At 49.0% G+C, this 25,029-nt stretch overlaps 1 protein-coding gene across 3 annotated transcripts in view; it reads right to left on the bottom strand.

Moving 5' to 3' along the window:
* The window catches only part of LOC110504416 (protein diaphanous homolog 1), a 191,138-nt gene that overhangs the window by 40,016 nt on the left and 126,093 nt on the right, over positions 1-25,029 (bottom strand). The gene's annotated exons all lie outside the window — the stretch shown is intronic.

The following is a 25,029-nucleotide window of genomic DNA, read 5'->3' as shown; positions in this document are numbered from 1 at the left end:
GGTGGAAACTGAGCTGCACTTCCTAACCTCCTGCCCAATGTATGACCATATTAGAGAGACATATTTCCCTCAGATAACACAGATCCACAAAGAATTCGAAAACAAATCCAATTTTGAAAAACTCCCATATCTGCTGGGTGAAATACCACAGTGTGCAAGAAAAGGGCAACCAGTGAAGAACAAACATCATTGTAAATACAACCCATATTTATGCTTATTTATTTTCCCATGTGTACTTTAACCATTTGTACATTACAAATGTCATATTATATATGTATATATACAGTGTTGTAATGTCTTTATTGTTTTGAAACTTCTGTATGTGTAATGTTGACTGTTAATTTTTATTGTTTATTTCACTTTTGTATATTATCTACCTCACTTGCTTTGGGAATGTTAACACATGTTTCCCATGCCAATAAAGCCCCTTGAATTGAATTGAGAGAGGAGAGAGAGGGAGAGAGACAGATCTAATCTGAGTGTGTGATGTGCTCTAGACAAATCAGAGCAACACCCCAGATAAGCTTTCCTATGATGATGACGTCATCAATAATTCATAAAACGGGTCATATGCTGAGGGTTAAACAGGTCCTAGGCTGAGGGTTAAACGGGTCCTAGGCTGAGGGTTAAACAGGTCCTAGGCTGAGGGTTAAACGGGTCCTAGGCTGAGGGTTAAACGGGTCCTAGGCTGAGGGTTAAATGGGTCCTAGGCTGAGGGTTAAACGGGTCCTAGGCAGGGGTAAAACGGGTCCTAGGCTGAGGGCCAAACGAGTCCTAGGCTGAGGGTTAAACGGGTCCTAGGCTGAGGGTTAAACGGGTCCTAGGCTGAGGGTTAAACGGGTCCTAGGCTGAGGGTTAAACGGGTCCTAGGCTGAGGGTTAAACGGGTGCCAGGCTGAGGGTTAAACGGGTGCCAGGCTGAGGGTTAAACGGGTGCCAGGCTGAGGGTTAAACGGGTGCCAGGCTGAGGGTTAAACGGGTCCCAGGCTGAGGGCCAAACGGGTCCCAGGTTGAGGGTTAAACGGGTGCCAGGCTGAGGGTTAAACGGGTGCCAGGCTGAGGGTTAAACGGGTGCCAGGCTGAGGGTTAAACGGGTGCCAGGCTGAGGGCCAAACGGGTCCTAGGCTGAGGGTTAAACGGGTGCCAGGCTGAGGGTTAAACGGGTGCCAGGCTGAGGGTTAAACGGGTCCCAGGCTGAGGGCCAAACGGGTCCCAGGTTGAGGGCCAAACGGGTTCCAGGCTGAGGGCCAAACGGGTCCCAGGCTGAGGGCCAAACGGGTCCCAGGCTGAGGGCCAAACGGGTCCCAGGCTCAGGGTTAAACAGGTCCTAGGCTCAGTGTTAAACAGGTCCTAGGCTCAGGGTTAAACAGGTCCTAGGCTCAGGGTTAAACAGGTCCTTGGCTCAGGGTTAAACAGGTCCTTGGCTCAGGGTTAAACAGGTCCTAGGCTCAGGGTTAAACAGGTCCTTGACTCAGGGTTAAACAGGTCCTTGACTCAGGGTTAAACAGGTCCTTGGCTCAGGGTTAAACAGGTCCTTGGCTCAGGGTTAAACAGGTCCTTGGCTCAGGGTTAAACAGGTCCTAGGCTCAGGGTTAAACAGGTCCCAGGCTCAGGGTTAAACAGGTCCCTGGCTCAGGGTTAAACAGGTCCATGGCTCAGGGTTAAACAGGTCCCTGGCTCAGGGTTAAACAGGTCCTAGGCTCAGGGTTAAACAGGTCCTAGGCTCAGGGTTAAACAGGTCCTTGGCTCAGGGTTAAACAGGTCCTAGGCTCAGGGTTAAACAGGTCCTTGACTCAGGGTTAAACAGGTCCTTGACTCAGGGTTATACAGGTCCTTGGCTCAGGGTTATACAGGTCCCTGGCTCAGGGTTAAACAGGTCCTAGGCTCAGGGTTAAACAGGTCCTAGGCTCAGGGTTAAACAGGTCCTAGGCTCAGGGTTAAACAGGTCCTAGGCTCAGGGTTAAACAAGTCCTAGGCTGAGGGTTAAACAGGTCCTAGGCTCAGGGTTAAACAGGTCCTAGGCTCAGGGTTAAACAAGTCCTAGGCTGAGGGTTAAACAGGTCCTAGGCTCAGGGTTAAACAGGTCCCTGGCTCAGGGTTAAACAAGTCCTAGGCTGAGGGTTAAAATGGGTGCTCACACACCACTCCTGTCATTTATGGTGCAATGGCACCCCTACTGGCTACTGAGAACACAGCACTCACATTACACCCAGATGAGGAGCCATGGTCGCCATGACAGAGGGAAAACACACACATACACTTGGAAGGTCCATGAACAAACACACAAACACACAATATAGTACATGCTGTAGTTCTATTTTCCCCACCTGCACAAAGGGGACCTCTGATTTCCCTCTACTCACCCTCACCACAGACCCCTGCCTCTCCCTGGTGAACCTCACCACAGCCCCCTGCCTCTCCCTGGTGACCCTCACCACAGCCCCCTGCCTCTCCCTGGTGACCCCCACCACAGCCCCCTGCCTCCCCTGGTGAACCTCACCACAGCCCCCTGCCTCTCCCTGGTGACCCCCACCACAGCCCCCTGCCTCCCCCTGGTTACCACCACCACAGCCCCCTGCCTCCCCCTGGTTACCCCCACCACAGCCCCCTGCCTCTCCCTGGCTACCCCCAACACAACCCCCTGCCTTTCCAACAGCTGTCTGGCACTGAGGTGTGTGTGTGTGTACACATGCTTTTAAGTCTTTTCAATATTGTTCAGCTACAAATCTATCTCCTGCTGCTTATCAAAAGAGAGAAGGAAGGAAGGAAGGAAGGAAGGAAGGAAGGAGAAGAAGATTAAGGAGAAGAGGAAGGACGAGGGGTGTCAAGTCATGGAGTAGTCTGCGTGTCAGTGTGTGTGTCCATCCGTCTCTCAATCTGTACAAAGAGGAGACTGTTTATCAGTCACCAGACCTGAGTCTGTCCTTCACTCCCCCTCATCCTCCTCCCTCGCACTCCCTCACTCCTTAAAAGGCTAAAATCTGTGTGAGGTGGTGACGGCTCGCTGGCTTGGAGCGAGAAAAGACACAGTGTGGAAACAGAAAGACACAAAGTAGGGAGCCGGAAAAAACCACGGCAGAGAGAAAGACAGCTTGTATCCAACTTCCATTTCTATTCTGAACCCAGTTTGATCTGTCTAGTGGCCGAGCTACACTACACACTTTCAGAGAAAAGCTACATTTTCTGCCATATATTTTCCTCTTTCATTCTCTCACTATGCGGGGAGTGGTAAATTATTTATTTTTACTCTGAAAGCTTACAGATGACAGAGCCCATTACGTGCCTATGGAGGAAACAGTGGCTCATGACACACCTCTACTGGCCAGCTGGGAGAACTGCACTCATCTTTATATAACTTCAACACAACTGTTTTCCATACAACATTCCTCCACCCTGAGTTTCTGCCCAGCTAGAAGGCGGGAGGGTTTCAGGTGTCACGTAACGTTTGGACAAAGGCTCCTCACATTCTTACGCTTCTACCATACACACAATCAATTTTGTTCTGGTTTACAAACTCTTCAACTTCACAACCTTAATTCAATATGTTCAGACAGGAAGCCTTATGCTTTCCATTTGCAAATTAAGTTGTCTAAAAGTTTGAAGCTAACTCTCATAGTTTAAAGGGAAAGGGAGGAGAGAGAGGGGAGGGGGAGGGGGGGGGGGGGGGGGGGGTAAGAGAAGCCTGAGGTCTTTGTCTAAACTTAACAGAAGGACAGAACAGCAGCTGACATGGACTTGGTCCCTTTAAAGTTGAAATGTCCACATTATGTCCCGGTGTGTGTGTGTGTGTGTGTTAAAGAGAGAAAGAACAGGGGGTTTCCAGGGTAACCTCGGACTGAAAGAGCCCCTTCATCCTGTTTTTCTTTCTGAAAGGAAACAGGGAAAATGGATTCCTGGCAGTGTGTGGAGCCAAGCACCAGATGGCTGGGTGGGGCAGGGAGGGGGGGGAGCGGGGGCAGGGAGAGGGGGAGATGGGGCAGGATGTGGGAGGGCCAGGCTGGAGAGGAGGGATTAGGGGAAGGGCTACAACTGTGCTCACTTGCGCACCCCTGGTGTCTGAACAGTGTCCCTGCATGTAAGTATTCCTCCCCTGACATACATGACAGATATGTCAACTTATAAAGGACGTTCAAATGACAAAATATATAACACATCAAAAAAATAAATGCTGATAAAATGAGGAGATATATTTGTCATTTCCACCATAGTTCAGCTTGCCTGATTGTTACGTGATGGGATGTTAATGTCACCTGACTAAAAGTCACTCTGGGAAATGATTCATCTTTGGAAAAAGTCTAAACTATTAAGTTATATAAAGTTGAATTAGTAGGCAGATATACATGTATTTCTCCAAATTATTTTGCTAAGATTCACAAGTCCTAAAACATAACAAAAGCATACTAAAAGCTTTGTGAGCAGAAAATGACTTGTTTTTACCTCTATGCTCAGAAACAGACCACTTCAAACCACCTCCAACCAAATCTCAGTCTCACAATGCAGCTCTACAGTCATTTATTTAACCCTTATGTTGTCCTTACATGTACATAACCTTACGAGATCTCCTTAAAATCACACACTTGTCAAGTGTTAAACTGAATTACTTTCTAAATCATTCAACTAGTTGTATATACACTACATATACAAAAGTATGTGGACACGCTTTCAAATGAGTGGATTCGGATATTTCAGCCACACCCGTTGCTGACAGGTGTATACAATCGAGCACACAGCCATGCAATCTCCATAGACAAACAATGGAAGTAGAACGGCCCGTACTGAAGAGCTCAGTGACTTTCAACATGGTACCGTCATAGGATGCCACCTTTCCAACAAGTCAGTCTGTCAGATTCCTGCCCTGCCTCGGTCAACTGTTAGCACTGTTATTGTGAAGAACTGGAACGGCGAGTGCTGAAGCGTGTAAAAATGCTCCTCCGTTGCAACACTCACTACCAAGTTCCAAACTGCCTCTGGCAGCAACGTCAGAGGCTGTTCGTCGGAACAACTGTTTCCATGGCCGAGCAGCCGCACACAAGCCTAAGATCACCATGCGCAATGCCAAGCGTTGGCTGGAGTGGTGTAAAGCTCGCCGCCATTGGAGCAGTGGAAACACGTTCTCTGGAGTGATGAATCATGCTTCACCATCTGGCAGTCCGACAGAGTAATCTGGGTTTGGCGGATGCCAGGAGAATGTTACCTGCCCCAATGCACAAGTTTGGTGGAGGAGGAATAAAGGTCTTTGGCTGTTTTTCATGGTTTGGGCCCCTTAGTTCCAGTGAAGGGAAATCTTAACACTACAGCATACAATTACATTCTAGACGATTCTATGCTTCCAACTTTGTGGCAAAAGTTTTGGAAGGCCCTTACCTGTTTCAGCATGACAATGCCCCCTGGGCACAAACCGTAGGTCCATACAGAAATGGTTTGTCGAGATCGGTGTGGAAGAACTTGACTGGCCTGCACAGAGTCCTGACCTCAACCCCATCGGACACCTTTGGAATGAATCGGAACGCCGACTCCGAGCCAGGCCTAAAACGCCCCAACATCAGTGCCCAACCTCACTAATGCTCTTGCGGCTGAATGGAAGCAAGTCCCTGCAGCAATGTTCTAACATCTAGTGGAAAGCCTTCACAGAAGAGTGGAGGCTGTTATAGCAGCAAAGGGGGGACCAACTCAATATTAATGCCCATGATGTTGGAATTTGATTTTCGACAAGCAGGTGTCCACATACTCTTGGTCATGTAGTGTATACAGTGGTCCAAACGGCTCATAAATCCCCCTTAAAAAACCTAGACAATGGACACAGACGCAAGTAGATGTGAGCTGTAATGCACTTTAAATGGCTGTGATTATTAAATCTGCCATATATATTTACTACAGCAAATACACCAGCTAATTACAACAGAGAGAGACAGACAGCAAGAGAGAGCACGCCAGAGAGACAGACAGCAAGAGACAGCGCAACAGAGAGACAGACAGCAAGAGAGAGCACGCCAGAGAGACAGACAGCAAGAGAGAGCGCAACAGAGAGACAGACAGCAAGAGAGAGCGCGACAGAGAGACAGACAGCAAGAGAGAGCGCAACAGAGAGACAGACAGCAAGAGAGAGCGCGCCAGAGAGACAGACAGCAAGAGAGAGCGCAACAGAGAGACAGACAGCAAGAGAGAGCGCAACAGAGAGAGCGCGCCAGAGAGACAGGCAGCAAGAGAGAGCGCGACAGAGAGGAGAAACGTGCCACCCATGTAATGATGATGCGTGGAGTATGAGTGACCTCTACTGGCCAAACCACGGTACTGTTTCTATAATAATATTTACAGCAACGGTAAAGAACACCTTGGCATTCGTGGTTACAACTATATAATGCTCTGTGAGAGTGACCTAGAGAGTTTATGAGAGGGTGTGGGTGTGTGTGTGAAAAAAGGGAGCGAGAGAGAGGGATTGCGCTATTCTCTGAAAGTGTGTGTGTGTTATTCTTCCGGGGCGGTTCTGACCTCTCTCTATTCTCCTGGCCGTGAAGGTCGGCAGTGATGACGCGCACACACACTGCATCAGTGATGAGACACACACACACACGCCACGCAGCCTGCATCAGTGATGAGACACACACGCGCCACGCAGCCTGCATCAGTGATGAGACACACACACGCCACGCAGCCTGCATCAGTGATGAGACACACACACACGCAGCCTGCATCAGTGATGAGACATACACACACACCCTAGTCTGCCTGCATCAGTGATGAGACACACACACACACCCTAGTCTGCCTGCATCAGTGATGAGACACACACACACACCCTAGTCTGCCTGCATCAGTGATGAGACACACACACACACCCTAGTCTGCCTGCATCAGTGATGAGAGACACACACCCACACCCTAGTCAGCCTGCATCAGTGATGAGAGACACACACCTTAGTCAGCCTGCATCAATGATGAGACACACACACCCTAGTCAGCCTGCATCAGTGATGAGACACACACGCGCCACGCAGCCTGCATCAGTGATGAGACACACACGCTCCACGCAGCCTGCATCAGTGATGAGACACACACACGCCACGCAGCCTGCATCAGTGATGAGACACACACACACCACGCAGCCTGCATCAGTGATGAGACACACACACACGTAGCCTGCATCAGTGATGAGACACACACACACACACCCTAGTCTGCCTGCATCAGTGATGAGACACACACACATACCCTAGTCTGCCTGCATCAGTGATGAGACACACACACACACCCTAGTCTGCCTGCATCAGTGATGAGAGACACACACCCACACCCTAGTCTGCCTGCATCAGTGATGAGAGACACACACCCTAGTCAGCCTGCATCAGTGATGAGACACACACACACCTTAGTCAGCCTGCATCAGTGATGAGACACACACCCTAGTCAGCCTGCATCAGTGATGAGGCACACACTAGTCAGCCTGCATCAGTGATGAGACACACACTAGTCAGCCTGCATCAGTGATGAGACACACACTAGTCAGCCTGCATCAGTGATGACACACACACACACACTAGTCAGCCTGCATCAGTGATGAGACACACACACGCACTAGTCAGCCTGCATCAGTGATGACACACACACACACACACACACACACACACACACACGCACACACACACACACACGTCAGCCTGCATCAGTGATGACACACACACACACACACACACACACACACACACACAAGTCAGCCTGCATCAGTGATGACACACACACACACTAGTCAGCCTGCATCAGTGATGACACACACAAGTCAGCCTGCATCAGTGATGAGACACGACAGCTGACACACAGACAGATTCACCTTGAACTCATTCTCACTGACGCCTCTACCGCACAAACAGCTCATAAATCCCCCTTCAAAAACCTAGACAATGGACACAGACGCAAGTATATGTGAGCTGTAATGCACTTTAAATGGCTGTGATTATTAAATCTGCCATATATATTTACTACAGCAAATACACCAGCTAATTACAACAGAGAGAGACAGACAGCAAGAGAGAGCACGCCAGAGAGACAGACAGCAAGAGAGAGCGCGCCAGAGAGACAGACAGCAAGAGAGAGCGCGCCAGAGAGACAGACAGCAAGAGAGAGCGCGACAGAGAGACAGACAGCAAGAGAGAGCGCGACAGAGAGACAGACAGCAAGAGAGAGCGCGCCAGAGAGACAGACAGCAAGAGAGAGCGCGCCAGAGAGACAGACAGCAAGAGAGAGCGCGACAGAGAGACAGACAGCAAGAGAGAGCGCGACAGAGAGACAGACAGCAAGAGAGAGCGCGACAGAGACAGACAGCAAGAGAGAGCGCGACAGAGAGACAGACAGCAAGAGAGAGCGCGACAGAGAGACAGACAGCAAGAGAGAGCGCGACAGAGAGACAGACAGCAAGAGAGAGCGCGACAGAGAGACAGACAGCAAGAGAGAGCGCGACAGAGAGACAGACAGCAAGAGAGAGCGCGCCAGAGAGACAGACAGCAAGAGAGAGCGCGACAGAGAGACAGACAGAGAAAGATGGGCAGAGAGGGGGAGGGAGACAGTCAGAAGGGAGAGGAGGAGGGAGAGTCAGAGGATAGAGAGGGGGAGGGAAAGAGTCAGAGGACAGAGACGGGAGGGAGAGAGTGAGAGGAGAGAGAGGGGGAGGGAGAGAGTCAGAGGATAGAGGGAGAGAGTGAGAGGAGAGAGAGGGGGAGGGACAGAGTCAGAGGGTAGAGAGGGGGAGGGAGAGAGTCAGAGTGTAGAGAGGGGGGGGGACAGAGTCAGAGGATAGAGAGGGGGAGGGAGAGAGTCAGAGTGTAGAGAGGGGGGGGACAGTCAGAGGATAGAGAGGGGGAGGGAGAGAGAGAGTCAGAGTGTAGAGAGGGGGGGGGGGGACAGTCAGAGGATAGAGAGGGGGAGGGAGAGAGTCAGAGTGTAGAGAGGGGGGGGGACAGTCAGAGGGTAGAGAGGGGGGGGGGGACAGTCAGAGGATAGAGAGGGGGAGGGAGAGAGTCAGAGGATAGAGAGGGGGGGGGACAGTCAGAGGGTAGAGAGGGGGAGGGAGAGAGTCAGAGTGTACAGAGGGGGGGGGGGACAGTCAGAGGATAGAGAGGGAGAGAGTGAGAGGATAGAGAGGGGGAGAGAGAGAGTGAGAGGGTAGAGAGGGGGAGGGAGAGAGTCAGAGGGTAGAGAGGGGGAGGGAGAGAGTCAGAGGGTAGAGAGGGGGGGGAGACAGTCAGAGGGTAGAGAGGGGGAGGGAGAGAGTGAGAGGATAGAGAGGGGAGGGAGAGAGTGAGAGGATAGAGAGGGGAGGGATAGAGTGAGAGGATAGAGAGGGGAGGGTGTGAGTGAGAGGATAGAGAGGGGAGGGAGAGAGTGAGAGGATAGAGAGGGGAGGGAGAGAGTGAGAGGATAGAGAGGGGGAGACAGTAAGAGGATAGAGAGGGGGAGACAGTGAGAGGATAGAGAGGGGGAGACAGTGAGAGGATAGAGAGGGGGGGAGTCAGAGGATAGAGAGGGGGGGAGTCAGAGGATAGAGAGGGGGGGAGTCAGAGGATAGAGAGGGGGGGGAGTCAGAGGGTAGAGAGGGGGGGGTCAGAGGGTAGAGAGGGGGAGGGAGAGAGTGAGAGGATGGAGAGGGGGAGGGAGACAGTGAGAGGATAGAGAGGGGGGGAGTCAGAGGATAGAGAGGGGGGGGAGTCAGAGGATAGAGAGGGGGGGGGAGTCAGAGGATATAGGGGGAGGGAGAGAGTGAGAGGGTGGGGGGGGAGACAGTGAGAGGATAGAGAGGGGGGGAGAGAGTCAGAGGATAGAGAGGGGGGGAGAGAGTCAGAGGATAGAGAGGGGGAGGGAGACAGTGAGAGGATAGAGAGGGGGGGAGAGAGTCAGAGGTTAGAGAGGGGGAGGGAGACAGTGAGAGGATAGAGAGGGGGGGAGAGAGTCAGAGGATAGAGAGGGGGAGGGAGACAGTGAGAGGATAGAGAGGGGGGGAGAGAGTCAGAGGATATAGAGGGGCAGGGAGACAGTGAGAGGATAGAGAGGGGGGGAGACAGTGAGAAAGGGTGAAGTCTGTGTGCACGTCTCCACTTCTCCACTTCACTTTGTCAGTGACCTTGAGTTCCACAGATACACACCTCTGATCCTCCTCCATAGTCCCTCCTTCACAACCCAGAGGACTCACACTAACCAGCACAGGAGGGGGTTGACACTAACCATCCCTCCGTGTGCATGTATGGCAATGATTTTGCATCTGTGTGTGTGTGTGTGTGTGTCTGCGCGTCTGTGTGTGTGTGCGCTCACGTCTCTGAATGTGTGTGTAGTATACCGAAGCCCACTGGTGGGTGAACCATGGCGTGGAGTGCAAGCCAAGTGTGAATGTCCTTGATGATGTCGTACTTGCCTTGCCGTCACACGGCTCCCTCTAGGGGCGGGTGACGGGGAATTACAAGCTGTCTCGGTCACTGACAGAAGGGACTATTACAATGTTATTGGCCTTAAAAAGATTAGATAAACCGCAACACGACCATATGTCACTGACAGAGACAGTCATATGTTAATCAGAGAGACACACTGTGAAATAACCCTCAAGGTAACAACAGCCCAGGGCATGGACTCACACACTGGTTGGCACAGGGTGAGAGGAGGGGTACGGAACACCACTTCACTGAAATATTAAGTACCACATTCTGGACAGACAGCAGAGGGGGGACGGGGGGACGGGGGGGGAGAACCACACAAAGTGAGCGAGAGAGAGAGAGCCACACAAAGTGAGCGAGAGAGAGAGAGAGACACAAGTGAGTGAGAGAGAGAGAGAGAGAGAGAGAGACACAAGTGAGTGAGAGAGAGAGAGAGAGAGAGAGAGAGACACAAAGTGAGCGAGAGAGAGCCACACAAAGTGAGCGAGGGAGAGAGAGAGAGAGACACACAAAGTGAGGGAGAGAGAGACACAAAGTGAGCGAGGGAGAGAGAGAGAGAGACAAAGTGAGCGAGGGAGAGAGAGAGAGACACACAAAGTGAGCGAGGGAGAGGGAGAGCCACACAAAGTGAGCGAGAGAGAGCCACACAAAGTGAGCGAGAGGGAGCCACACAAAGTGAGCGAGAGAGAGCCACACAAAGTGAGCGAGAGAGAGAGAGAGAGTGAGAGAGAGCCACACAAAGTGAGTGAGGGAGAGAGAGAGAGCCACACAAAGTGAGCGAGGGAGAGAGAGAAAGAGAGACACACAAAGTGAGTGAGAGAGAGAGCCACACAAAGTGAGCGAGAGAGAGAGAGAGCCACACAAAGTGAGCGAGAGAGAGACACAAAGTGAGTGAGGGAGAGAGAGAGAGACAAGTGAGCGAGGGAGAGAGAGAGAGAGAGAGACACACAAAGTGAGCGAGGGAGAGAGAGCGCCACACAAAGTGAGCGAGCGAGGGAGAGAGAGAGCCACACAAAGTGAGCGAGGGAGAGAGAGAGCCACACAGTGAGCGAGGGAGAGAGAGAGCCACACAAAGTGAGCGAGAGAGAGCCACACAAAGTGAGCGAGAGAGAGCCACACAAAGTGAGCGAGAGCCACACAAAGTGAGCGAGAGCGAGACACACAAAGTGAACGAGGGAGAGAGAGAGAGAGAGCCACACAAAGTGAGAGAGGGGAAAAGAAGCAGAGAGACCGAGAGAGAGAAATGGAGGGATACAGTGTCATGCCACTGAGCACAGTTAAAAGCTCGTCACAAGAGGTGGGTTCACATTCATCCTTTGTTAATCCCTCTGTTCCTGTCATCCGTCTACATCTGATCCATCTGCTTCTCCTCCTCTGCACTGTTTCTCTGTTTCAGCAAGGACGGCAACGGAAAGCACTATCGCTCCCTCACTCTATCCATCCCCTCTCGCTCTCCCTCCCTCCCTCATCCCCTCTCGCTCTCCCTCCCTCCCTCATCCCCTCTCTCTTCCTCCCCCTCCCATCTAGCCCCCCTCCCCTCCCCTCCCTACATCCCCTCCAGCTATTTCTCTTCTAGCAGGCTTGATTAGCAGTCGGGAGCTGACCACATGGTGGATACGGACTGACACACATGCAGGAAGGCACACACACACAATGAAGAGGCAGAGGGCCAGTTTCAGCTGGTTCTATTGGCCCCTGGTAGAGAGAGAGACTACCATTTAAAATGTCACACTGCTTGCATGACACAATACACAGTTGAGAATCAGATAGAAACTCTGCTAGTCACCGTAGACTGCACTTATTGTTATTGTCAGCCAGAGATGAGGAGGAGGAGGAGGAGGAGGAAGAGAGGAGGGTATGAGGAGGAGATGAGGGGGTGAGAGAGATAGAGGTAAGAAAGAGGACAGCGACAGTGAGACAGGCCTCAATCACAAGGATTAGCTACGAACAGCCAGCTACTGACTGTCTGCCACAGATGATCAGGAACACAAGCTTCAATCCAACAGTTAAAACAGGGCCCCTGCTCTCCTCTTCCATCATAAAGGGGACCCACATACAGTAGCTGTGTGTGAGAGAGATTCACTGGGACCAGGACTAGTGGACTTTCCTTTAGAGCAGGGGCTGCCAAACTTTTTTGACCTACGACCCCATTTTGAGATCTGAAAATGCTGTAATTAACAGCCAATGTTCACTTTTCATTTTATTTGGTGCTATGGGAATCAATTTCAAAACATTCTAACAGTCTTTCTGATTGTCTTCTCAACTCACCATCACAAACCTTTAATATGGGGCTACGACAGTCTTATCTCACCAGCACTAATGAGGTGGGTGTGCTTGATGCATGTCGCGTCTGAGCTTGTCAATGTCAGGGGGCGTGGTCGACAGCACACATCTAATTTCTGCTGTCACATCCAACCTGGATCCATACTCTGTTTTAGCACGGAATCCAGCTTCATACAGATATGAGCTGGCGAAAGGTACAATTAGCTGTAACGCTCTGAGGGAGACCACAGGGTATTCCCTTGGAGTCAGGCACCAAAACTCCTCACTAGTGACCCATGAATGAGTTGTCTGCAGCATTCGGTCACATGACACCTCGATCAGCTGTTGGATTTCACTCACCGGCATGTCAGCCGAGCCTGGATCACAGTCAAACAGATTGGGAAGAAGGTCCCAAAGTGCTCTGCCAAGCACTGGAGGTGAGCAGTCATCACTCGTGTGAGACACTTACTGATGCAGTTTTGTGTAAGAAACATGCACAGCGGAAGGGAAGAGGGTACGGTTCTCTTTTGAAAGGCTCTCCGGGGGGAACACTAAAACATTCTACAGATGAGTGACTGAATCACTGGATTCAGAGTATGCTTGCGTTCAGTTCCTTTAGTTTTCAAAATATGTCTGTTACAGAGGCAGAGACATTTTCTTTTTTTTTTACACAGAAAGTCAACCAAGTCATTTAATGAATGACAACAGATCCTCTCTCAATGCTAAAAATGTTTCCAACACTCCCCCTCGATAACCACCAAGAACAACATCATGCTCTGATCTCATATCTCCACATAGTTTAGTCAACAGGCAGAGGATGTGGTTTGACCTAGTTTACAACGGAAGTTACCTGCTACAGTATCTCTCAGAGTTCTGTGCTCAGCTCTTTTGTCACCAGCTGCTCTCGGTGTGTCATACAATGCGTCCATATGGCAGAGACACATTCAGAACTAGAGTGCAGAGCCCTGCCCTCCGTCCCGCCATAGATGGAGCCCCATCTGTGGGAAAGCCCACCATTCAATCCGTTCATCCTCAATATAGCCACACAGCACACTGAACATCCCCTGTGCTGTTTCCTGCTCGGGAATCGTGAGACGGAACAATATGTCCTCACAAAAAGCATCCCGACATGTACAACGGGAGGAAAAGTCAATGGATGGCATCTCTGCCCTCGCAGAGAGCATAAGTGGAGGTCGAGCGGGAGAAGCAAAGCTCGAGTCATGTGTCCTCCGAAACATGACTCGCCAAGCCGCGCTTCTCAACCCCCGCTCGCTTAACACGGATGCCAGCTGCACCAATGTGTCGGAGGAAACACCATTCAACTGACGACTGAAGTCAGCCTGCAGGCGCGGCACAAGGAGTCGCTAGAGGGCAGAAAAAAATCATATTTTCCCTAACCCCTACCACTAACCCCTAACCCTTACCACTAACCCCAACCCCTACTCCCTAACCCCTACCACTAACCCATTATCCTAATTGTAACCGTAAACCCTAAGCTTAAAATAGCCTTTATCTTCATGGGAACTTTCCTTGTTACACACACACACAGGAGATCCTGGTCCCAGTGAGTCATTCTCTCACACACAGGAGATCCTGGTCCCAGTGAGTTATTCTCTCACACAGGAGATCCTGGTCCCAGTGAGTTATTCTCTCACACAGGAGATCCTGGTCCCAGTGAGTTATTCTCTCACACACAGGAGATCCTGGTCCCAGTGAGTTATTCTCTCACACAGGAGATCCTGGTCCCAGTGAGTCATTCTCTCACACACAGGAGATCCTGGTCCCAGTGAGTTATTCTCTCACACACGAGATCCTGGTCCCAGTGAGTTATTCTCTCACACACGAGATCCTGGTCCCAGTGAGTTATTCTCTCACACAGGAGATCCTGGTCCCAGTGAGTTATTCTCTCACACAGGAGATCCTGGTCCCAGTGAGTTATTCTCACACACACAGGAGATCCTGGTCCCAGTGAGTTATTCTCTCACACACGAGATCCTGGTCCCAGTGAGTCATTCTCTCACACACAGGAGATCCTGGTCCCAGTGAGTCATTCTCTCACACACAAGATCCTGGTCCCAGTGAGTCATTCTCTCACACACACGAGATCCTGGTCGCAGTGAGTCATTCTCTCACACACAGGAGATCCTGGTCCCAGTGAGTCATTCTCTCACACACGAGATCCTGGTCCCAGTGAGTCATTCTCTCACACACGAGATCCCGGTCCCAGTGAGTCATTCTCTCACACACGAGATCCCGGTCCCAGTGAGTCATTCTCTCACACACACGAGATCCTGGTCCCAGTGAGTCATTCTCTCACACACACGAGATCCTGGTCCCAGTGAGTCATTCTCTCACACACACGAGATCCTGGTCCCAGTGAGTCATTCTCTCACACACAGGAGATCCTGGTCCCAGTGAGTCATTCTCTCACACACGAGATCCTGGTCCCAGTGAGTCATTCTCTCACACACGAGATCCTGGTCCCAGTGAGTCATTCTCTCACACAGGAGATCCTGGTCCCAGTGAGTCATTCTCTCACACACGAGATCCTGGTCCCAGTGAGTCATTCTCTCACACACGAGATCCTGGTCCCAGTGAGTCATTCTCTCACACACGAGATCCTGGTCCCAGTGAGTTATTCTCACACACACAGGAGATCCTGGTCCCAGTGAGTTATTCTCTCACACACAGGAGATCCTGGTCCCAGTGAGTCATTCTCACACACACAGGAGATCCTGGTCCCAGTGAGTCATTCTCTCACACACGAGATCCTGGTCCCAGTGAGTCATTCTCTCACACACAGGAGATCCTGGTCCCAGTGAGTTATTCTCACACACACAGGAGATCCTGGTCCCAGTGAGTCATTCTCTCACACACGAGATCCTGGTCCCAGTGAGTCATTCTCTCACACACAGGAGATCCTGGTCCCAGTGAGTTATTCTCACACACACAGGAGATCCTGGTCCCAGTGAGTCATTCTCTCACACACAGGAGATCCTGGTCCCAGTGAGTCATTCTCTCACACACAGGAGATCCTGGTCCCAGTGAGTCATTCTCTCACACACAGGAGATCCTGGTCCCAGTGAGTCATTCTCTCACACACGAGATCCTGGTCCCAGTGAGTCATTCTCTCACACACAGGAGATCCTGGTCCCAGTGAGTCATTCTCTCACACACGAGATCCTGGTCCCAGTGTGTCATTCTCTCACACACGAGATCCTGGTCGCAGTGAGTCATTCTCTCACACACGAGATCCTGGTCGCAGTGAGTCATTCTCTCACACACGAGATCCTGGTCCCAGTGAGTCATTCTCTCACACACGAGATCCTGGTCCCAGTGAGTCATTCTCTCACACACGAGATCCTGGTCCCAGTGAGTCATTCTCTCACACACGAGATCCTGGTCGCAGTGAGTCATTCTCTCACACACGAGATCCTGGTCCCAGTGAGTCATTCTCACACACACAGGAGATCCTGGTCCCAGTGAGTTATTCTCACACACACAGGAGATCCTGGTCCCAGTGAGTTATTCTCACACACACAGGAGATCCTGGTCCCAGTGAGTTATTCTCACACACACAGGAGATCCTGGTCCCAGTGCTGCGGAGAGTGAGACCCAGTCTAGCTAGCCCTTTCCAACACATTACACCTCCCACGGGTTGCCAGATCCTGAGGTATTCATTATTTCACCCCTTTTCCTCCCCAATTTCGTGATATCCAAGAGGTAGTTACAGTCCTGTCCCATCGCTGAAACTCCCCTATGAGAGGGGCCACTAGCAAGGCCCCCTCCGGAGGTGTTTCTAATATGCATTCCAGCCTTTACACCCACCCTTATACAAACACACAATGGGATTCCCTCTACCCCCAACCCCCCTTTACACATAAATCCTCTCCTAAAACATCTGTCTCCGAAACTCTTGGACACAATTACATGGGCACACAAAACCAACAGACAAGCATCCCAAGAGACTAGCCTCCATCTCCTTGCTCAACTGGATTAGAGTACTGTAAAATATCTAGTGTGTGTGTGTGTGTGTGTGTGTGTGTGTGTGTGTGTGTGTGTGTGTAAGCTGGTTGGTCTACTAGAGACACCATAGTGTGTGTGATCCAGTCAGACGGGCGTTAAAGCTGCAGTTAGCTCCAGAGTCAGCCTTACACACCAATGCTGCCACAGATAGATGCTTCAGCACCGAGACATATGCACAGAGAGGCCGAGTGAGCGAGAGAGAGACACACACCCACACTTAGAGGCCTTCACAGACTGCCTAGACCTCAGCCCTGTTTATGGTGTGTGGAGCAGGATGTAGCTGTACCTACATTGAGAAGGTGGTGGAGCGTGTGTGTGTGTGAAGCTAAGGATTTCTTTTGTAGTGTCACGGCTCAGTGAGTGTGTCAGCCTGTGTTGAGGCTCACAAAGGAACTACAGAGGTGACAGCTGTATGAACTTTTTAGCATTTAACTCCTTGGTGCATTTACTGATTCACACAAACACAGTGAAAGACAGCAGCGATGGATACACTCTCTTCCTCTCATTGGGGCTCAGATGTGATGGCAGTAGATGGTGAGTGACGGAGCAAAAGGCACAAGCAGACAGAGTAAAGAGAGGATGGAACCCATTACCCACACTGATACGCTCACAAACACTAGGCTTGGGCGGTATACAGATTTATATACAGTCATACCGTTCTCCTGCCATCCCGGGATTTATGGTATTACTGGCATAGCACACAAGAGGGTGCTAAAAACACAACAAAAATCCATTGGGCCTCTTATAAACATGCTAACAAAATCACACAGACGCTGTTATCTAAATGTTAACGAGCTAAAATGAACATAAGCTAATTGCAAAGACAGGCAAAGCATAGCTAGCAGCTACCGGATGTCATTCTTGGTGAGTGTGGACATTTACAAGTGAACGAGAGAAATTGTGCAAATGAACAAAGTTGTGATTAGGGATGGGTACCGAAACAAGGCCTTAAACGGGCCCCGGGGATAAATTATGAAATATCGTAGTATCGATAAGCTCCGACGTTATCGTTTCTGCTTTCGGTACCGGAGAAATTGAGGAAATACATTTCCTATTTATTATTGCTACATCAATGTTATCGTGCACATTTTCTCATCAACCGTTAATAATTTGGAGTAAGATTAAGACATTCATCTATGATGCATTTTCGCTATTCCCAATCCAGAAGAGAGATCTCTCTCACGGTACAGCACACACACACACGCGCGAAAGACCCTGCTCTTAATTAGTGACGATGACGGAGAGAACTAAGCGTTCAAAAGTGTGGTTACACATCACCAGAGTCGATGCTCGTTGCCACAAGTGCAACAAGACTTTTGCTTGTAACGGCTGGAAACATGAGCAATCTGTCCAAACATGAAGAAAAGTGCATCATGTACAGGCAGAGAAACAGTTTGACTGCCCAGCTCGTCGTTCATCTCTCGTCTGATCTACGTTAGGTATGTATGCTAGCAGCCTAGAGCCAACACACAGAGTTAACTAGATTATGAGAACATGGGTTCATGATGAATAGTAACTAACCTGAAATTCAAATCAACAATTGAAAGATTTTGAAACTTTTTTGTTAAAGTTGCAGCTACAATGAACCAACCCACTCCTCCCTCTAACACAGCTGGTCCAAGCCAAAGACAAGCCCAAAGCCCCTTCACGCTGGCAGCCAGTGGGAGCATGACTGAGGAGAGGGTGAATGAGTGACACCTAGCTGTGACTAAGTTCATAGTGAAAGGCCTACAGCCCTTTGCAACAGCGGAGTCCAAGTGCTTTAGGTAACAGTCTGTCAGTATATATTGAGTTGTATTCATGTTTAGGATATAGTAGTATAAAAGGGTTGTATGTTAGTCTCATCACTCCGCAATACACAATAATTCAATAATGATAATTCAACACATGAAAACTATATATTTTTTTACTGTAGGGAGATGAGCAAGGCACTCAACCCCAAATATACCCCTTCCTCCCGGAGTTACCTCAGTGACACATTCATTCCCACCTAGTATGGTGTAGAAAAGGCCAATGTGATCACTGAGCTGAAGGACGTGCCAAACCTGGCCATCACATTAGACAGGTGGACCAGCCTCTGCCAGGACCCCTATCTCACTGTTACAGTACACTACACAAGCCAGGGCAGTGTAAAACAGAAGGTCCTCCCCACACCAGGGCAGTGTAAAACAGAAGGTCATCCACACCAGGGCAGTGTAAACCAGAAGGTCCTCCACACCAGGGCAGTGTAAAACAGAAGGTCCTCCCCACACCAGGGTAGTGTAAAACAGAAGGTCATCCACACCAGGGCAGTGTAAAACAGAAGGTCATCCACACCAGGGCAGTGTAAAACAGAAGGTCCTCCCCACACCAGGGCAGTGTAAAACAGAAGGTCCTCCCCACACCAGGGCAGTGTAAAACAGAAGGTCCTCCCCACACCAGGGCAGTGTAAAACAGAAGGGCCTCCACACCAGGGCAGTGTAAAACAGACAGTCTTCCACACCAGGGCAGTGTAAAACAGAAGGGCCTCCACACCAGGGCAGTGTAAAACAGACAGTCTTCCACACCAGGACAGTGTAAAACAGAAGGTCCTCCACACCAGGGCAGTGTAAAACAGAAGGTCCTCCACACCAGGGCAGTGTAAAACAGAAGGTCATCCACACCAGGACAGTGTAAAACAGAAGGTCCTCCACACCAGGGCAGTGTAAAACAGAAGGTCCTCCCCACACCAGGGCAGTGTAAAACAGAAGGTCATCCACACCAGGGCAGTGTAAAACAGAAGGTCCTCCACACCAGGGCAGTGTAAAACAGACAGTCTTCCACACCAGGACAGTGTAAAACAGAAGGTCCTCCACACCAGGGCAGTGTAAAACAGAAGGTCCTCCACACCAGGGCAGTGTAAAACAGAAGGTCATCCACACCAGGGCAGTGTAAAACAGAAGGTCCTCCACACCAGGGTAGTGTAAAACAGAAGGTCCTCCACACCAGGGCAGTGTAAAACAGAAGGTCCTCCACACCAGGGCAGTGTAAAACAGAAGGTCATCCACACCAGGGCAGTGTAAAACAGAAGGTCCTCCACACCAGGGCAGTGTAAAACAGAAGGTCCTCCACACCAGGGCAGTGTAAAACAGAAGTTCCTCCCCACACCAGGGTAGTGTAAAACAGAAGGTGCTCCACATCAGGGAAGTGTCAAACAGAAGGTCCTCCACACCAGGGCAGTGTAAAACAGAAGGTCATCCCCACACCAGGGCAGTGTAAAACAGAAGGTCATCCACACCAGGGCAGTGTAAAACAGAAGGTCATCCACACCAGGGCAGTGTAAAACAGAAGGTCATCCACACCAGGGCAGTGTAAAACAGAAGGTCCTCCACACCAGGGTAGTGTAAAACAGAAGGGCCTCCACATCAGGGCAGTGTACAACAGAAGGGCCTCCACATCAGGGTAGTGTAAAACAGAAGGTCCTCCACACCAGGGCAGTGTAAAACAGAAGGTCCTCCACACCAGAACAGTGTAAAACAGAAGGTCCTCCACACCAGGGAGCGGCAGAGGGGATTCTCAGACATTCTGGAAGAGAGCCGAGCAAGATTGTAGCCGTGACTGTTGATAATGCTGGCAGTATGGATGTTGCAATCAAGAGGCTACACATCCTAAAAATAGGATGCTTTGCACACACAACAAAATGGCAGCGCAGAAAATCTACAAAATGACTTCCATTGATAAATGGACAGCCCGAATCAGAGCAGTGGGCGTGTCCAAAACAGTCTTGAAGGAAAAGCAGCAGCTCCTTGGTAAGAAGCCAGTTCAGTCAATTAAAGTTATTTAGAAATTCCCACATTTAACAATTCAAGTCAATATTTAAGTGTGCAGTAATTAAATGTATATGTTGTATATGTTGTTATTTGTTGTTGTTTCAGTCCTTCTGCAACACTCACTCATCCTTGATGTGAAGACTAGAGGTCAACCGATTAATCGGAATGACCGATTAATTGGGGCCGATTTCAAGTTTTCATAACAATCGGAAATCTGTATTTTTGGAAACAGATTTTTTTTTTTTTACAACTTTATTTAACTAGAAAAGTCAGTTAAGAACACCTTATTTTCAATGGCGGCCTAGGAACGGTGGGTTAGCTGCCTTGTTCAGGGGCAGAACCACAGATTTTTACCTTGTCAGCTCTGGGATTCAATCTTGCAACCTTACGGTTAACTAGTTCAACGCTCTAACCACCTGCCTCACGAGGAGCCTGCCTGTTACGCGAATGCAGTAAGAAGCCAAGGTAAGTTCCTAGCTAGCATTAAACTTATCTTATAAAAAACAATCAATCAATCATAAATCACTAGTTATAACTACACATGGTTGATGATATTACTAGTTTCTAGCGTGTCCTGCGTTGCATATAATCGATGCAACACTGGGGGATGATTTAACAAAAGCGCATTTGCGAAAAAAGCACAATTGTTGCACGACTGTACCCCTAACATAAACACCAATGCCTTTCTTAAAATCCAGACACAGAAGTATATATTTTTAAACCTGCATATTTAGTTAAAAGAAATCCAGGTTAGCAGGCAATATTCTCTTGCGTTCAGTTCTCTTGCGTTCATTGCACGCAGAGTCAGGGTATATACACAACAGTTTGGGCAGCCTGGCTCATTGCGAACTAATTTGGCAGAATTTTACATAATTATGACATAACATTGAAGGTTGTACAATATAACAAGAATATTTAGACTTAGGGATGCCACCCGTTAGATAAAATACAGAACGGTTCCGTATTTCACTGAAATAATAAACGTTTTGTTTTCGAAATGATAGTTTCCGGATTCGACCATATTAATGACCTATTTCTGTGTGTTATGTTATAATTAAGTCTATTATTTGATAATTGATAGAGCAGTATGACTGAGCGATGGTAGGCAGCAGCAGGCTTGTAAGCATTCATTCAAACAGCACTGTCGTGCGTTTTGCCAGAAGCTCTTTGCAAGCAAGAGCTGTTCATGACTTCAAGCCTATCAGTCTAATGGCTGGTGTAACCAATGTGAAATGGCTAGCTAGTTAGCGGGGTGCGCTCTAACAGCGTTTCAAACGTCACTCGATCTGAGACTTGGAGTCGTTATTCCCCTTGCTCTGCAAGGGCCGCAGCTTTTGTGGAGCGATGAGTAACGCTGCTTCGAGTGTGGCTGTTGTCGATGTGTTCCTGGTTCGAGCCCAGGTAGGGGCGAGGAGAGGAACGGAAGCTATACTGTTACACTGGCAATATTAAAGTGCCTATAAGAACATCCAATAGTCAAAGGTATATGAAATACAAATGGTATAGAGAGAGTCCTATAATAACTACAACCTAACACTTCTTACCTGAGAATATTGAAGATGTTAAAAGGAACCACCAACTTTCATATGTTCTCATGTTCTGAGCAAGGAACGCTAGCTTTTTTATATGGCACATATTGCACTTTTACTTCTCCAACACTTTGGTTTTGCATTATTTAAACCAAATTGAACATGTTTCATTATTTATTTGAGGATAAATTGATTTTTATTGATGTATTATATTAAGTTAAAATAAGTGTTCATTCAGTATTGTTGTAATTGTCATTATTATAATATATATATATTTTTAAATATATATATATATATATATTTTAATATATATATATATATATATTTTTAAATATATATATATATATATATATGTATTTTTAAATATATATATATATATATATATATATATATTTTTTTTTTTTAAATATATATATATATATATATATATATATATATATATATATTTTTAAATATATATATTTTTGGTCCTCCTATAATCATATTCGGTCGACCTCCAGTGAAGACCAGAAGGAACTCTATCTAATGAGAGATTCATGGAGCAGTATCCAGCGATCCAAGCAGCAGCATTGGACCCACGACTGTGAAAAGCAATGACCAAGGATAACCTGGACCATCTGAAAGACGAGGACTTCCATAAGACTGAGGAGTTTGACCAGTTCATCAGAATCCTCTATACAGCCACACTGTGTGTGTCATGTGAATAGAATGCCACCTGTGGACAGATCATATCCATCCTCCACAAACTGGAAGAGAACTTCACTGTGAAAAATGAAGATACAACGTTTGTGACAACCATCAAAGAGAAGGTGTGGTAGAACCTCTCCGAGCGCTAACAGGATGAGGACATTCAAGCCTTCCTGCATCAAGCCACAGCAATGGACCCCAGATTTAAAGAGAGGCCGGTGAGTGATGCCACCTGGGACAGGCTGAGGAAGGCAACTGTTGAGGCCAATGTGACAGGAGCAACACCAGGGCTGTCAGAGGAGCCGGAGCAGACAGACACAAAGCACCAGCAACAGGAGGAGGAGTCTGAAGGAGAAGGAGTGCATTGGAGTGCCTTGGAGGAGCTGTCTCAGATGAGGACAGGGAGTTGAGGTTGATGATCCAACAGGACACCTGGTCCCTCACCCTCAGCGAGCGTGTTGACCTAGAGGTGAGGACCTAGAGGTGGAGCTCTACAAAGGCCTGCCTCCCATCCCCATGGCTGAAGATCCTAGTAGTGGTGGGAGAAGAGATCTACTCTGCCCCTCCTCACAAACATTGCAACAAGCTACCTCTGTGCTCAAGCCTCCTCCACCCCTAGTCAGAGGGTATTTTCGACTGCAGGGAACACAATAAGCCAGGAGAGGTCCCGACTTCTGCCAGAGAAGGCAAATATGTTGATCTTTCTCCAGAACTGCTAAGAAGTGTTAGTCCTTTTACAGCCTACCTGCAGGCCCCACCCATGTTGCTCTATACCACTGTCTTTTATTTTACAGCCTACCTGCAGGCCCCACCCATGTTGCTCTATACCACTGTATTGTCTTTTACAGTCTACCTGCAGGCCCCACCCATGTTGCTCTATACCACTGTATTGTCTTTTACAGTCTACCTGCAGGCCCCACCCATGTTGCTCTATACCACTGTCTTATCTTTTACAGTCTACCTGCAGGCCCCACCCATGTTGCTCTATACCACTGTCTTATCTTTTACAGTCTACCTGCAGGCCCCACCCGTGTTGCTCTATACCACTCTATTGTCTTTTACAGTCTACCTGCAGGCCCCACCCATGTTGCTCTATACCACTGTCTTATCTTTTACAGTCTACCTGCAGGCCCCACCCATGTTGCTCTATACCACTGTATTGTCTTTTACAGTCTACCTGCAGGCCCCACCCATGTTGCTCTATACCACTATATTGTCTTTTACAGTCTACCTGCAGGCCCCACCCATGTTGCTCTATACCACTGTCTTATCTTTTACAGTCTACCTGCAGGCCCCACCCATGTTGCTCTATACCACTGTATTGTCTTTTACAGTCTACCTGCAGGCCCCACCCATGTTGCTCTATACCACTGTATTGTCTTTTACAGTCTACCTGCAGGCCCCACCCATGTTGCTCTATACCACTGTCTTATCTTTTACAGTCTACCTGCAGGCCCCACCCATGTTGCTCTATACCACTGTCTTATCTTTTACAGTCTACCTGCAGGCCCCACCCGTGTTGCTCTATACCACTCTATTGTCTTTTACAGTCTACCTGCAGGCCCCACCCATGTTGCTCTATACCACTGTCTTATCTTTTACAGTCTACCTGCAGGCCCCACCCATGTTGCTCTATACCACTGTCTTATCTTTTACAGTCTACCTGCAGGCCCCACCCATGTTGCTCTATACCACTGTCTTATCTTTTACAGTCTACCTGCAGGCCCCACCCATGTTGCTCTATACCACTGTATTGTCTTTTACAGTCTACCTGCAGGCCCCACCCATGTTGCTCTATACCACTGTCTTATCTTTTACAGTCTACCTGCAGGCCCCACCCATGTTGCTCTATACCACTGTCTTATCTTTTACAGTCTACCTGCAGGCCCCACCCGTGTTGCTCTATACCACTCTATTGTCTTTTACAGTCTACCTGCAGGCCCCACCCATGTTGCTCTATACCACTGTCTTATCTTTTACAGTCTACCTGCAGGCCCCACCCATGTTGCTCTATACCACTGTCTTATCTTTTACAGTCTACCTGCAGGCCCCATCCGTGTTGCTCTATACCACTGTATTGTCTTTTACAGTCTACCTGCAGGCCCCACCCATGTTGCTCTATACCACTGTCTTATCTTTTACAGTCTACCTGCAGGCCCCATCCGTGTTGCTCTATACCACTCTATTGTCTTTTACAGTCTACCTGCAGGCCCCACCCATGTTGCTCTATACCACTGTCTTATCTTTTACAGTCTACCTGCAGGCCCCACCCATGTTGCTCTATACCACTGTCTTATCTTTTACAGTCTACCTGCAGGCCCCACCC

Source organism: Oncorhynchus mykiss, chromosome 25 (assembly GCF_057628025.1).
Source record: "Oncorhynchus mykiss isolate SJ-2025 chromosome 25, ASM5762802v1, whole genome shotgun sequence".
NCBI classification, from domain to species: Eukaryota; Metazoa; Chordata; class Actinopteri; order Salmoniformes; family Salmonidae; genus Oncorhynchus; species Oncorhynchus mykiss.
Note: the sequence above shows the minus strand (reverse complement) of the source record. Positions and strands in the feature narration are given on the sequence as shown.